The sequence below is a fragment of the Galleria mellonella genome, unplaced genomic scaffold, assembly GCF_026898425.1.
Source record: "Galleria mellonella isolate WM207_F2 unplaced genomic scaffold, CSIRO_AGI_GalMel_v1 utg1053, whole genome shotgun sequence".
NCBI classification, from domain to species: domain Eukaryota; kingdom Metazoa; phylum Arthropoda; class Insecta; order Lepidoptera; family Pyralidae; genus Galleria; species Galleria mellonella.
In genome coordinates, this window is record NW_026441968.1 from 946,347 (window position 1) to 962,328 (window position 15,982).

Consider the following 15,982-nt stretch of genomic DNA (forward strand, 5'->3'; position numbering starts at 1 on the left):
TCCTGATCCTACATGCCAAATATATTCACAACTAGAACAATTATTTTCAATTTTACCTAAACCTTTTCTCGTAATGGGCGATTTTAATGCTCAACACCAATCGTGGGGCAGTTCTACTTCTAATTTTTATGGTGGAAAACTCCTGACGATAATTGACACTTACAACTTATGTATTATTAACTCAGATGTACCAACACGTAGAACTGCACCGAATGAAGGGTTTAGTGCTCCTGACATTTCAATATGTTCTTCTGATTTAGCTTCTTCACTGTCGTGGTATCCTCATTCCTCTACTTTCGGAAGCGATCACTTTCCCCCTCATTCTTTCTTTTCCAATTTCCATTCCCTCAAGTCGAAAGAGTGGTCCTCGGCTTAAATATAATTTATCAAATGTAGACTGGAATATTTACAAACAATATTTAGATAATAAAATATCGGAGTTACCTATTGTTTACCATGGAAATGAACATCAATGTTGTAATGACTTGATGATAAATATGAAGGAGGTTGCTGATTTATTATTTCCTGTTAAAAATAGTGCTTCAGGGAAAATTCCCTCGCCACCTTGGTGGGACAAAGATTGTACGGAAGCAATTAAAAATCGTAAAGAGGCTGAAAAAAATTATAATAATTACATGACACCAGAAAATTTTGAAATTTACACCGCAGTTTCACGTTCTACTCGAAAACTACTGAAAAAAAGAAATTAGAAGGCTGGAGAAGATTTTGTTCTTCTATCTGTCCAGAAGTTAATTCATCAGTCGTTTGGAATAATATTAAAAGATTCAGATCTGCCTTTAGTGATCATACATCACGTTCTGCACTCGATTTAACTTTAGCGAATAAATTTTTAGATCGTCTTGCTCCTAGTTATGTGCCGGAATGCCTTTACAATATTTCTCTATCCGTCTCTGACGAATTATTCGAACTTGACTCTCCTTTTACTCTAGTAGAACTTAAAGGTGTTCTAGCTTGTATTAAAGACTCTGCACCGGGAGAAGACGGTATACCGTATTCCTTTTTTAAAAATGCTAGCGATGCGACATTAATTTACTTTTTAAATATAATTAATTCCATAATTATTTCGGGAAATATACCTACTTCATGGAAGTCTCAGATTATTATACCATTTCTAAAGCCTCATAAACCACCTTCTGAACCATCTTCATACCGTCCTGTTGCACTTTCCTCTGTCTTACTAAAGCTAGCTGAACATTTAGTGAAGAACCGTCTAGAATGGTTTTTAGAAAGTAATAACTTACTATCCCCGAACCAGTTTGGTTTTAGGAAAGGTAAGAGCACCTTAGATAATGTGAGCATTCTTATTTCAGATATTCATATAGCTTTCTCACAAAATTTGTCAATCCTCTCAGCCTTTTTAGATATAAATTCTGCCTATGATAATGTAATAATTTCTATTTTAAAAACTAAATTACAAGCTCTAAATGTACCGGTAATGCTTTCTAATTTCATTATTAATATTTTATCAGAAAGAACAATATATATGAATTTAGATGAAGATACCAAATTATCTAGAACAGTATGGAAAGGCCTTCCACAAGGATCTGTTCTCAGTCCAATCTTATTTAACATATACACATACGATCTAGAATTATTCCTTGATAAATCCGTCAAAATTTTACAATATGCTGATGATCTTTTATTATATTTTATTGCGAAGTCCATAGAATCTGCTTCTGCCAAATTATCTGATTCATTAGATTTGTTAAAAACGTGGTTAGATGCAAATGGTCTTAATCTTTCTGTAACCAAGAGTAGTGTAGTTTTGTTTTCAAGAATGAGATCACCGCAACAAATTAAGGTGCTTTATGATAACTCATACATTCCTATAAAGACTGAAATTAAATTTTTAGGTATCGTGCTAGATAATAAATTAACAGGTCTGTCCCACTGTAATTATATTTCTACGAAATGTGAGCGTAACCTCAACATTCTTAGGTGCCTTGCTGGAGTTTGGTGGGGAGCACATCCCGTTTCACTAAAACTTGCTTATAATGGTCTTATAAGGAGTGTCATTGATTATGGAACTTTTTTGTTAGCTCCAGGAAGTTCATTTGCTTTTAAGAAATTGGATTTAATTCAATCAAAGGCCTTGAGGATTATCTCTGGAGCAATGAAATCAAGTCCAATCAATGCTTTACAGCTCGAAGTCGGTGATCCACCTTTGGTTTTAAGAAGACAATATCTATCTGATCGCTTCTTTTTTCGTTGTTTACAATTATCTGATCATCCGCTTATTCAAAAGTTATCTCAACTATATATCTTTATTTCGTCTTCATCTTATTGGAAACATAAAAAACCTCCATGTTTAATACAAAGTTATGAAAAATATAAATCCATAGAATCTCCCACTTTTACATCGTCCTGTTTTCCCATTTATAAATGCTCATATCAATCTTTAGTTTTATCTCCTAATATTAAATATGATTTTGGGTTATTAAAAAATGATTCAGAATTGAATGCCAAATTTATGTTTATAACTGACATTGAATGGAATGAATGGCACTACATCTTTACTGATGCATCAAAACCAGACAATAGCGGTTGTGTAGGTGTGGGTGTGTTTCATTCACAATTTAATATCGTTCAAAAAATTAAACTTCCACCGGAGTCTTCAGTTTTTACCGGGGAATGTTATGGTATTTTAAAAGCTGTAGAATATATACTTTTAATGAAATTACATAAGGCAATAGTTTTCACTGACTCTATGAGCTCTTTGCAAGCTCTAGCCAAATATCCGTTTAAATCAAAACCAGTTTATCCCATTATTTGTGACATAAGACAAAGTCTTTATCTTTGCATGTTGAGAGGTTATTCCGTTTCTTTTGCCTGGTTACCAGGACACAGTGGTATTAGCGGCAATGACAAAGCTGACCTTATTGCAAGAGAGGCTGTAACTTGTGGTGATATGTATCCGTATCATAATTACTGTAGTGACCTAGCTTGTCTCCCAAAAATATATTTAAGGTATGCCTGGAAGGAATATTGGGAAAAAACAAGTACAATAAAAGGAAGATTTTATCGCCTTATACAACCCGATATTCCTTTCAAACCATGGTTTTGTAAATTAAAGCTTGGAAAGACCGCAACAACTATTATAACTCGTATGCGTCTAGGTCACGTATGCACACCTTCTCATTTATACAAGCTTGGTATTGTACAAAGTTCGTCGTGTAATTGCGGTGCTGAAGTGGCGGACTTGAATCATATATTCTTCTCATGTTCTAAATTTGACCACACCTCCCTTTTTAATCATCTCCGATCCATCCGTGTTCCATTCCCAACTTCTATTCTTACTCTACTTTCTTCCAATGATCCTATTATCTATAAAATACTATCTTCATATATATATGATAACAATATTAAGATTTAGTTATATTACATGAATACATTTATAGTTGCATCAATTGCTTTTCCTATATATTTATAAGTATATTCTCATATGTACAAGTATATGTTTCATATCCTATAAATATCCTAGACCTAATCCTTATCCTTTCTAAATTCGTTTGTGTTAGGTATTTTTATTACTATTATCGTTTCCCCGTTTTGTTCTTGGCAAAATACCCTAATATCGGGGTGAACGCCACAAAAAAAAAAAAAAAAAAAAAAACGTCAGTATTAATGATGGGTGGTCAGTGTGATTGATGGACTGATTGCTCAATCTGTACCGTCATTCATTTAAGTCACTGTCAAGTGTAAATCACTTTGTAAAGTTGTTTTCAATCTATGTTACCGTTCCTAGCCTATATTAAGAAAATGTCTTCCATCATGGTCATCTTGACTAGCGCCACAACAGGCGGATTCATGGTGTCATTTGAAAAACACTTTTTTACGCGTATAAATAAATTTCGTAAAAAAAAAATACTTTTTTTTTGATAAATTATTTAATAATAATCAATAATATAAACTATTTCTCCGTGAATTGTACTTAATACAGATATGTGATTTTATCCAATTATTCTGTCAAATAAGTACTACTAGTTACATTGACGTATCAATGCCGTACATTGAAGTATCAATGCCGTAGGAAACTGAATGCGATGTCTTAATGGACTTATAGTACTAAACATGTACATTAAAATGACATGTAAATGCTCTTCTGAATTGCTCTAAATTATTTAGCCGTTCTATATCGAAACGGGGGGTTATCAACGCAAAACTTATTTAATTCCATGGGACAGGTCGTCTATAAATTCTTAATGCCGGCGACTGGTGTCGATGAATACAATTTATTTTTAGTCTGTTCGTTTATTCCACGTGTTGTTATTTCGATAAAAGATATGTAAAAATTATTTACTTATAACGTAATAAAAATACAGAATAAAGTAAAGCATCGTCATCGTGTACTTCAATATACTCTTATATTCAGAATTGAACGTAAATAGTTAAGATGACCTTCCCTTTTTGTGGGTGTCGTAAGAGACGACTAAGGGAAATTAATGGACGAGAGATTAGGCAGTAGTCTGTCCTAAAATATTACAAAATCCTAACTGCAGTTGCCTACTCGATTACGATTATATTCAACAGTGGACAGTTAACGGCTGATATTTAAGATGATATGAATAAAATTTTCTGAGACCAGGTACAGACACATAGTATACTAAAATTTGGATGTGTAAGATTATAAAAAAACTTACGGCTGTATGTACTTTAATCTTGTCATTTAGTATCAAATTATATGATGTCCAAATACGCTGTACTATACTTAGATTATTGAAAGTAGCAGAAACACATTCGATACGAGCTGAAATCTTCGACGACAAGGTGTGTTATTTGGGAATTGTCAACGTCCGAATTCGATGTCACAAGCTCGCGCTGCGACTACGCCTTGGCTCACTGATACATAACAAAGCTATACGATAAAATTGTAACACAGTAAGAGGTACTTGTGGCAATAGGCACTACTAAATTATTACGATGGGTATATTGTACATAATGATATTACGTAATATTTTTGTATATCAATGTTTTTTAAACACACCACAGATCTAAACGTTACTTTATTATATTACAAACGTTCATTTTGTTCATAAATTATAATCAAAATTGATTAATTACTCAGCTCATTCATGTCATCTTTCATTGGTAAAAATTTCAACTTTTTTGCTATTACATTTCGGTCTGTCTATTGTTTGGATCAAACGGAGAAAAGTTGCGTTTTGAGACTTTACTGCGCTCAATTATTAGTGTTATATGAGACATAATAGAAAGAAGAAGCGACGTTTCTAGTACTTTTTCCCTTAGTTTTAGTAAAGTTGAGTAAAAATAAAGTTTGTACGTATTATGTTATTAATTTGGATTACAGTTATTAACAAATTAAATCGTTTATGTATATGGGGAAATAGATTTTTTTTTTAATTCTCTGGTATTTATTTTTCCACTATGTTTTCTACTATTTATCAATATGAAATCTAATTGAATTGTAAGTAAATAATGAAGCATTATAATGTATCAATAAATAATGTACCAATTTAAAATGAAAATAATTTGAATCTCATCGTATATAATCACGATCATAAAATTTAATTACAGTTGAATAAAGTAACTAAATATAAATAGACAACAATCGATGTAATTTTTTTTGTATAGAGGTATATAGTAGTATAACAATAGTACAACTTCCTTGTTCATAAAAACTGAAACATACAAATATATTCTAACTATTACACTATTTTATCACATTCTTATAAAACGGTACTTTAACCTAAAACAAGGAAGTTACAAGAGAAAACAGTTCGATAGTCAAAATAGGTTTATGAGCTGTTTGAGGTTTATATGAATAAGGGGTTAAGAAAATGAATTTATATATAATATGTTGTTGCTTCGAAAAGGTAACTCAAATAAATTTTCAGGTTAGGTGAATACATGGCCACTGCCATCTCTTATAAGGTAGTGATTATTTAATAATGTATTGGTTTTGTGGTCTGTGGTCGGTGTGTAGGTTTGTGGGGTGTCAATATTTCGGTATTTCAAGTGTCACTACGATCAGTATAAATATTATTGTCTAAATTAAAAATTATATTAAAATATTTCATTGAAGTAATTGTTTTTGTTTTGATTATTATCAATCGAGACACATTTTGAAATTGTGTCGCTATTTATTTTTATATTAAGTAAACTTGCAAGGCACTTTTGTTAGCAGGTAGAATATTATTTATTTTGATTTAAGACATGGATAGTAGTTAAATTTCCTTGTCTAGAATGTAAAATTTACAGAAATTACATAAAACATTAAATAGGTAATTTTGATTGTCTGATTACTATATCATTCCTTAGTACTTGCGAGCTCGACGTCTTTGTAATAAGCTATACTTACAATGTTGTTTTTTACTCACTTTATTTTAATTTCGTCTTAATTTATTAATTTTAATAGTCGGTGTCGTAATTAGGCGACGAAGGGAACTGTGGTTGACAAATCGCCTGCCAAGTGTGGCAATTACTGGCAAAATCCCCCAAATGGTCTTAAGGAACGATCTTGTAAAAACAATTCAATGATGTCTATCTCATTTATTCTAAACCTGGATTCCAGGAGACAAGTGGCTGGTGTTGTGTCTCAGTATGCTGTACCTGGCGAAGGGACTCTTCCACAAAGTGGTGCCTGTAGATCAACAGTTGGATATTGACTATGCTAGGATATTCAGGTGGGTCATTTTTAATAGGTAGAAATACAATTGTATCTCCGACTGCGCTACCGGTATATGCTGGTGTGACACCAGTGAGTGATGATAGACGAGGTTGTAATGACAGGTCAGATGGCCCAGCGTGATGAATTCTACAAGGATTAACTAGGATCGTTTCTAGGGGGAACCACGTTGATATTGATCTAAAAGGATATATTTCTAGGACAGTGGCATTTAGACCCCATTACAAACATTCACATTATTTCGTTTGTAATGGATAAACTCAAAAAATATGTAACTGATCTAAAAAATTCTTTCACCTGTAGAAAGTCACACTGTCGATGAGTAACTTGGATTGTCTTATTTTAAAAAAATAAATGTGTGAAGAAGAAGAAAGCGGATATGAATATATATATATATATATATATTATTTAATGAGACATTGTACAAGTGAACTACCAAATATTGACTACAATACGGTAAAGGTGGGTATGTCTGTCCCACTTTTATTTTTACCGTCAAATATCTATGTGTTTGCACATGATCTTGTTTTGGTGTGAAGGATGTCAACATGACAGTGAAATTCCAGGGTACGAAGGCAAAAAAGGAGGGAGACCTATGTTCAGCAATGGACAGATAATGGCTGAGATGATGGTGACAATAGAATTGAATATATTCATGAATACAGCGGGTCTACTATATGTCATGTTTCTTGTAAATAAATAAATAAATACTATGAAATGAAATTCCGAAATTTCGGACTCAACTTCGTGTTTTTGTCCATACCAAAATGGGATCAATAAATGGAGTTTAACATTTTGTTCGTCATACATCCTATCATAAAAGTCCAAAGGAACAATATTTTAACATTTTTAATATTTCCAAATGGCATGTATTATGAAATTTTAACATCAAATTTGTGTTTCGTTTGGCTCCGAAATATCGGAAAACATTTCATGATAGACCCTCAGATCGTTGTATATATCATGTGACAAATGATATAAAACGTCTAGAATTGAGTTGATTCAGAAACTTTGTTTCCTCAATTTCCCTCGACTAAGAATTAATCTCTGAAGATTATTATGCAATGTGTCCACTGTTGGACCCTGACAAATAAAATAGCCATATGTTCTACTACAATAGATTTGACATTTCTTCTTCTAAATATAAATATACATTAACTAATTACAATAACATATATATTTGATTATGCATACATAATTTCAATTTTATATAATATTATTCTTATAGTTGCACCATGAAGGTCAACATAATATAGTAAATAATATATAAAACCTTGCAGAATGTCATCATCAGAACACTTGTTCCGAGTGCCACAGTTGTACACTGCCTCCCGAACTATGAATCTTAGGCGACCCGGAGGAGGCTCCAATATTCCTAAGTGAATGGATGGTGAGTAATAGAAATTGTTACCACGGTTCTCCATATGAATTGGAGCTAGTTGTGCTTTTTTTATTGGATCACAATGTAATGGTAACCCAATCTGCAAATCAATCTACCAGAGGGAGACTTTGTACAAAAGTCGTTTGTTTGGTTACCTTTGTCCCATTCGTGTTTCTACCGTGAAGTAGTCGTGTTTGCATGGCTGAGTTTCGGTTTGAAAGGTGGGATATGACGTGAATTTACTGGATACAGAGGAATAACACCTGAGTCCTCAGGAATGGCAACGCATGGGGGTATCATGGGCGAAACAGTATACTCTGTTATGTCTATAGGCGACGATTACCATTTTCCATCAGATGGGCCGTCAGCTTGTTTGCCATTCTAGGTTGTATAAAAAAAAAGTATAGTATACTATCAGTATACTGGTATGAACTGATGATATGTAAGACGAACGATAGGTAGGAATGGAAATAGGTCAGTGGGCCCATCCTGACAAATTTATCAATAACAATAATTCGGAATCGGGCGAGGATCGCTGCGGTGCGGTAGACGGGTAGCCCGACGATAATAATGAACTATGACAGTTTCATTGTTCGATCAATCACGACGAAAATTGATGGCAGAGGGAGAAATTTACAAAAATATTTTTACTATTTCATTATCATTATAACTGTTCAGTAATCATTCATTCTGACTCGTTCGTTCGAGCTCTCTCGCTCCAGCCACTCAGCACGTATAACACGTCGTCACTTTATATATAGTTTAAAATAATAAATAGCATTTGGCGTTCCATTGTTTCTGCCTACCCTAATGGGAGACAGGCGTGACAGATATGTATGTAAAATAATAAGTATTCAATATTACTAAGTACCTTTGGACTTTACATCCACTACAACCTGCATACCATAATAAGGTATATAAATACTATACAATTACTACACGAGAAGGTTATTTTCACCGCCCCCCATCTACCTTTCAACATTATCTAGATAAACCGCTCGAAGGTATTCCAAATGTCGCAGTATATTTTGATGATATTGTCATAATTGGTAAAAATCACTGAAATCATATTAGCATACGCTAGTTGCCAAAATTTAGAAATTAGTTTAAAAATATAGCTTGGTATCTATTTTACCCCAAAAATATATTATTTTAAGAAAAATAAGCCATTTTACTTAGAAATTTTGCGTTTTTAAAAATGAATTCTAAATTGACATCGTAAAAGGCCAAAACTGTCATGGCGTCTTAAATGACGTCACGCCTCGCAAAACATTCGTGTTTGTTTATAACCTCAATTATTTTTATTAGGAAATAATGAATCCCTAATATTATAAATACTCTGCAATGCCCCAATGTAAAAGTACAACGATAAAACCACCGAATAAATTATTCATATACGTTCCTAACAATAAGCAAATACGTAAAAAGTGGTTAGAAATAGCAAGGAGGCAAGATGCTTCTAATATATCAAGTGACTCAACACTTTATTTCTGTAAAGATCATTTTGATGTAAGTATTAAGCCAAGTTAATGTATCTATTAAATAAAGGTAAATATAAAGTAAAAGTAATGAATTTAGCAAAATCTAACATATAAAAGCATACCCTTATAGGTTAGGTAACCATAAGTTATAAAATGATAGGACTACTGCTATTTGCATTGGTGAAACCTGATTCCATGGCGAACTATACTTGTTTTTCGAGATTAAATTTAAAATACACTGTATCGATCTAACAATTATTGCTGAAAACGAAAAATTTATCAAATAATCTATTCACTGTATACGAAAATGCCAGTAACATGAGGCGTGACGTCACGCTTCTCTGATTGGTGTTCAATGTCACGTGATTTTGTGCATTTTATTTTTCCGTAAATATTGGTAATCCTTAATTATTTTAATGAAAAAAGTGTTTTTATTTGGTTACTATATAACATGATTAATCATAAGAAACCCTATGCCAGTCGATTTATTCTTAGTGGAAACAAGCCTATTCTGACCATAGTACTTGGAAAGCGAGAAAAGGATACTGTTCTGGATTACTGTTCGCCAAAAATGAACGAATGTTATAGTTTTTACTACTCTTTTCTAAATTTGTCTTCTTAACCCTTAAATACCTGAAGTTGCAAATTTGATACCGAGGTTATAAATCGCATTGGGCGTATACAATCGATTTTATTTTAATATTTGACTGTTTACATGTTACCAAATGTTTTTTCAAAATAAATATATAAAAATATCGTTTTGATTTTTTTACTATTTGTCTCCATTAGTAAACACAGTAAGGGGTACACTTATATATATTTTTTATTTGATTTAAAAAATCAGGCTATTAAGGGTTAAGGACAAAGATTTGTCTCTGAAAAGTGTAAAATGAATGATATTATAAGAGTGGAGGTTGAGGGCAACACTAGCAATCTTAGTGACCGCGCGTCCCGCGCCGCTAACGACGTCACGTAGTCACGGTCGGACAGTCAGTAGTCAGTCTATAGCGTACGGCTTGCAGTGCGCACACGTGCATTTCGGTATACGGTGTAGTAACGTCGCTCGTGTATATCGTGATACCCTCTTACGTGCAATTGACTGAAGTAATTGTTATTGGCCAAAGACGCCACCTCCCACACCCGGCACAGTCCCAGGACTCGTGAAGAGTGCTAACCGGTAAGTTTTCTATTCTATTTCAACGTTTGCGTTGCAGTTGTACGAAGTCGTCCTTCATTCGTTGTACCTCAAGGGTCTATTCTGGGGCCATTCCTATTTTTTAGTTTATATTGATGATTTCGCTTTTGCCATGCGACATGCAGGATAGATGCGGCGTAGTATTGTTCGCAGATGACACTTCACTTGATTTTTAAAGTTGACGCATTGGTCTAAAATTATGACGATGCAAATAGTGCTTTGCTGCGCCTCTTGTATTGGTTCAATTTGGCTCAGTGTTCATCGAGACTGTCAGATTAGTTTATTTTCGTTACTTTCATTGTCAAATAATATAATTATTAGGGTACGAGTAGTTAATTTTAAACCTTTCTTTGCGTTAATGATAGATTATACTATTTTAAATAGATAGATAGTTATACTAATAGTAATACTCTCATTACAGTATGTTGCTAGTTTAATCGACTTGTTATCAAATAAATTTATTATAATGTTCTTTTTTTTTTGCAGTGTATAAATTCCATCGATCCATAGAGCTACAACATCCATAAGAGCTACCGACATGGATAAAGAGTAAGTATCAAAAAGTTTTTATTGCAATATATTAATATACTATGTAAACAGTGAAGCTGTATAATTAGTGTTGACTTTTTTCAAGTAATGACATTTTCAGGATCTAATAGAGATCTCGCTTTGTGCATACAATTTTAACCATTAATATGACATATATAACAACGAATGGACAAAACAGTCCTAACAACACGAGCATAATACTTTATTTTTATTTGTTTCAGAATAAAATTAGAAGCAGACAGGTTCGTGTACCATGATAGTCTAAAAGATGAAGACCGGAAGAAAAGAAAGACGCACAAGAAAAGTAGACGGGAGTCTGTCGATGAGTATGAGAAAGACTATAAGTCAAGAAGCAGTAGCAATGGTAGAAGAAGTCACACGAAGAAGTCTCATGATAAAGACCATTCATTAGACGAATTAATGAAGCGGAAAGAACTATTAGAGGCATGTCTAGTAGTTTATAAGTCTGATAAAAGTGATGGTGAAATAGAACAGCCATCACATAAGAAGAAAAAAGATCGTGATCATGAGTACAGACGGAGCAATAGACACATGTCTATTAAAGACAGATCATCAGAACGCGATAGATACAAGTGTAAACGATATGGGGAAGATTTAAGACAAATCATAAATAGAGAGCGTAGGAAGGAAATGGAAAAAGAGAGGGAGTACCGTGAAAGAAAAGAAACGGAACGAAATCGCGAGAGAGACATGGAGAGGCGATCTATAGAGTTGAAGAGGAAAGAACGGGAGCCTCGAACACGTCAGACGCGAGACCGGTCGCCGATAGTGCGTCGTGATCGCGAACGCTCACGTGATAGAAACCACAGGCGAACCCACAAACATCAGGTAGGGTCGATTTTTAATTAGCAGTGAAATTTTTAAAATAAAATTTACAATACATGTAAAAATGTGAAAGCTAAAATATACATACTATATTTCAGAATTCAATCAATGAAGTGGCACAAATAGTTCCATGTTCAAGTGACGAAGAATCAAATTTGGTAATAAATACAGATGATGATGAAGAGATAGAGGAGCAGATTATCAAAAAGAGAAGAGAAGAGAGGGAACGACTAATAAAGGTAAGTACTGTTGATACAAGTGATATAGATGTTTAAATTGACTTTCTTCCAGTTGGAATCAACTTCCAGCAGCAGTATTTCCGAACCGATACGACAACATAACCTTCTATCATTATATGTTACAAGTCATTAATTTCTTTGTTCTATTATTTTATGAAGCTCCGTGGTATCAACAATGGCCCATTGGAACAACAACAACAGCAGGTGGCAGTCTCCACCTCACCGGATGTAAAGCCGGACAATATGAACTCTGACATTAAACAGGATAAATGTGAAACAAAAGGAGAAAGTGACCAAGATGAGACCACGAATTCAGACTCCAAGAGCGATGTAAGCGGGCTGGCCGGGAATATAGACAATGAGTCCAAAACTAACATCAAATTGGAGAAGTCAGTGAAGAGCAAGTCGTGGGACATGTTCGCTGATCAGGACAGCTTCAGTGTTGATGTAAGTATTGTTTATAATATTAATTCCAGATCATCTCTCTTTCTCTTTTGATAGTAACAAGACACTTTACAACCGAGCACAGAAAGAAGGATGTGATAGATTCGGTTGTTTTGTTTTTTATTTTAACGAATGTCACTGTCATTTCTAAACTGATTTAAAAAATCCTTTTTTTTTTAGTTGAAAGGAAGTTGGATTAAAGCTTTCATTGTAATTACAGACGTCTACAGCTGGAAAACCAAGAAGTGACAATGCATTAGAGAACCCTTCATTGATAGACAATTGGGATGATGCCGAAGGGTACTACAGGTATGTAAGATTTTTGTTCTATTAGTGCAATAGAAAATAACTTTTGACACACAATTTGCCATATATTTAATGAATTATAACAAATACATGAATATTCCCTTGATAACAGCTAGACATAACGAGACAGGACCGAGAACGAACCATGATATATAGTCAGAGTGTGGCATTAATATACTATGTTTTATGTACAGGGTGCGAATCGGCGAGAGTCTGGACGAGCGGTACAATGTGTACGGTTACACCGGCCAAGGGGTGTTCTCTAACGTGGTGCGGGCGCGGGACCAACGCGCCAACTGCGATGTGGCCGTCAAGATCATCAGGAACAATGCCATGATGTAAGTATACTTTCTCAACTACTTTCAGAGTTTCGCATTTTTACTTTTATTTGGTAGACAGACAGACAGACTAAATATTTAACATGTTCAGACATCGTGAAATAGTTAATGTTTACATTCATTTCCACCACCCACCACTTGTATATAATTCGACTTATTAAACGATCCATTCCATCCGCAGGCACAAAACCGGCCTCCGTGAGATAGAAATTCTGAAGCGTTTGAACGACGCCGACCCCCACGACAAGTTCCACTGTTTGCGCCTGTCCCGGCATTTCTTCCACAAGCAGCACTTGTGCATGGTGATGGAGCCTCTGTCCATGAACCTCAGGGAGGTGCTGAAGAAGTACGGCAAGAACAGCGGAATACACATCAAGGCGGTCAGATGTTATACGATGCAAATGTTGTCGGCGCTCGAACTGTTGAAGAAAACTGGCATTTTACACGCCGGTAAGTTATCATACTTGAATTATTAACTTTTCAACGATGAAATTATAATTTATTTCCGATAACGCTTATAAAGCTCCTTTGCTCTTATTATGTTATGTTATAATGCAATTATTGATTTTTTGTTCACAGACATCAAACCGGACAATATACTCGTTGATGATAGTAAGCTAACGCTTAAACTATGCGACTTCGGTTCCGCGTCGTGTGTAACGGAAAACGAAATCACACCATACCTGGTCTCGAGATTCTACCGGGCGCCAGAGATCATCCTCGGCTCCGCCTACGATCACGGCATAGACATGTGGTCCACGGCGTGCACTGTATACGAACTGTCCACCGGCAAAATAATGTTCAGTGGGAAATCCAACAATGAGATGCTAAAATGTTTCATGGACCTGAAAGGAAAGATACCAAATAAAATCATAAAGAGGGGACACTTCAAGGGGCAACACTTTGATGCAAATTGCAACTTTTTGTATCGTGAGCTGGACAAAGTGACCGAACGGGTAAGTAGTATATTTACTTGTTATAATATAGATTTGGTTTCTGATGGATGAAAGTGAACCAGTCATAGGTGAGGGAGGATAAAGTAAGATCAGTTATGAAAAAATGCTTTTGATAAGTTTATTCAATTGGAATGTCGTGAGGTTTCATGTCTACTATTTTTTATAACCGCGTTTATCTTTCCCTTCGCAGGAGAAAGTGGTGGTGATGTCAAATATAAAGGCGACGAGACACTTACAATCGGAGCTGGCCCCGCCGCACGATCGTCTCCCCCAGCAGGAGGCCAAGAAGATAACGCAACTCGGAGACTTGCTCGAGCGAATGCTGACGCTCGACCCTGCCAAGCGCGCCTCCGTAGACCACTGTCTCGCGCATCCCTTCATCCAGGAGAAGATATAGTTTGTAGCCCACGACCGCTATAGAGCGGTGCCATAGACAACCTGTGTTACATTCAATGTATTTTTTTATTCAACTATCGTGATGTTTTTGGTCATGTATAAATAGTGTAATAGTTTAGCTAGTTTTTATAACAAATGGTTCGTTTGTCATATTGTATTAATCTAGAACAGAGCTGTCCAAACTAGATAGGATCTAGGGCCTATTCCTTTTTCATTAATTTTACAATTTTGTCAATATAAACATCAATATCGGTAGTAACTAGAAAAAATTGGGGGGCCGCATGTAGCCCGCGGGCCACGGTTTGGACAGCTCTGGTCTAGAATTCTTCAAACACTGTTTCATTTAATTACATTGATATAAGTTCATGTTTAAAAGTAACTTTTACATTGGAAATGTGTAAAATCAATACACCTGTTATTTAGTTATTAAATTACTTAATAAATTATTAAGATATATACATTTGTTTCAATTCACTCGGAAACCTAGTCACCTCACACCAAACAAATTGAGCCAATACAGATTAGTTTAGGTAGGTTTTTAAAAAGAAACTATTTTCACTGGAAACATTTATTTCAGTATATTCAGGATAATCATTAAAGGTAATTGACTCTTAAAAGGCTCTTTATATTACATATTAACTTAAAAATAGCTAGATTCTATTAACAGTCAAGGGAAAGCAAAAATGCTAAGTTTAAGCTGGCTAGGCACCAATTAGATATATATATATATATATATATATATATATATATATATATATATATATATATATATATATATATATATATATGCGTTATCGGTATACACTGGCGGAGCACCAGAGGGGTGATAAGTGAGGATGAAATGGCAGGTCAGTTAGCTCATCGTGACGAATTCAACGATATATAATAAGTCACGACGGTTTATATATATATTGATAGCAATGGGGACTAAATAAGAAGATTTTAAGTAGTATTTTTAGTAAATCTTCAGGAATACAATTATGAAGAGCGCGTACAATGTTTTTCTTTAGCTCTTATTGAAACCCCTCGTAATTGTCTTCTGTTTACAGACATTATTTAATTACAGTTTAGATTTATCCGACGCGAATAACGACTAAAGAGCTAAAAAAATTTACCCAATACTGTACCTATTATTTTTAAATGCTTCTAGAACAGCTCGAAAACAGCAAGGTGTCGAGCGAGGA

General features: G+C 34.4%; 1 pseudogene; it reads left to right on the top strand.

Moving 5' to 3' along the window:
• The first annotated feature begins 5,952 nt into the window (after positions 1-5,952).
• Positions 5,953-15,198, top strand: LOC128202628 (uncharacterized; annotated as a pseudogene).
• Positions 15,199-15,982: the final 784 nt, after the last annotated feature.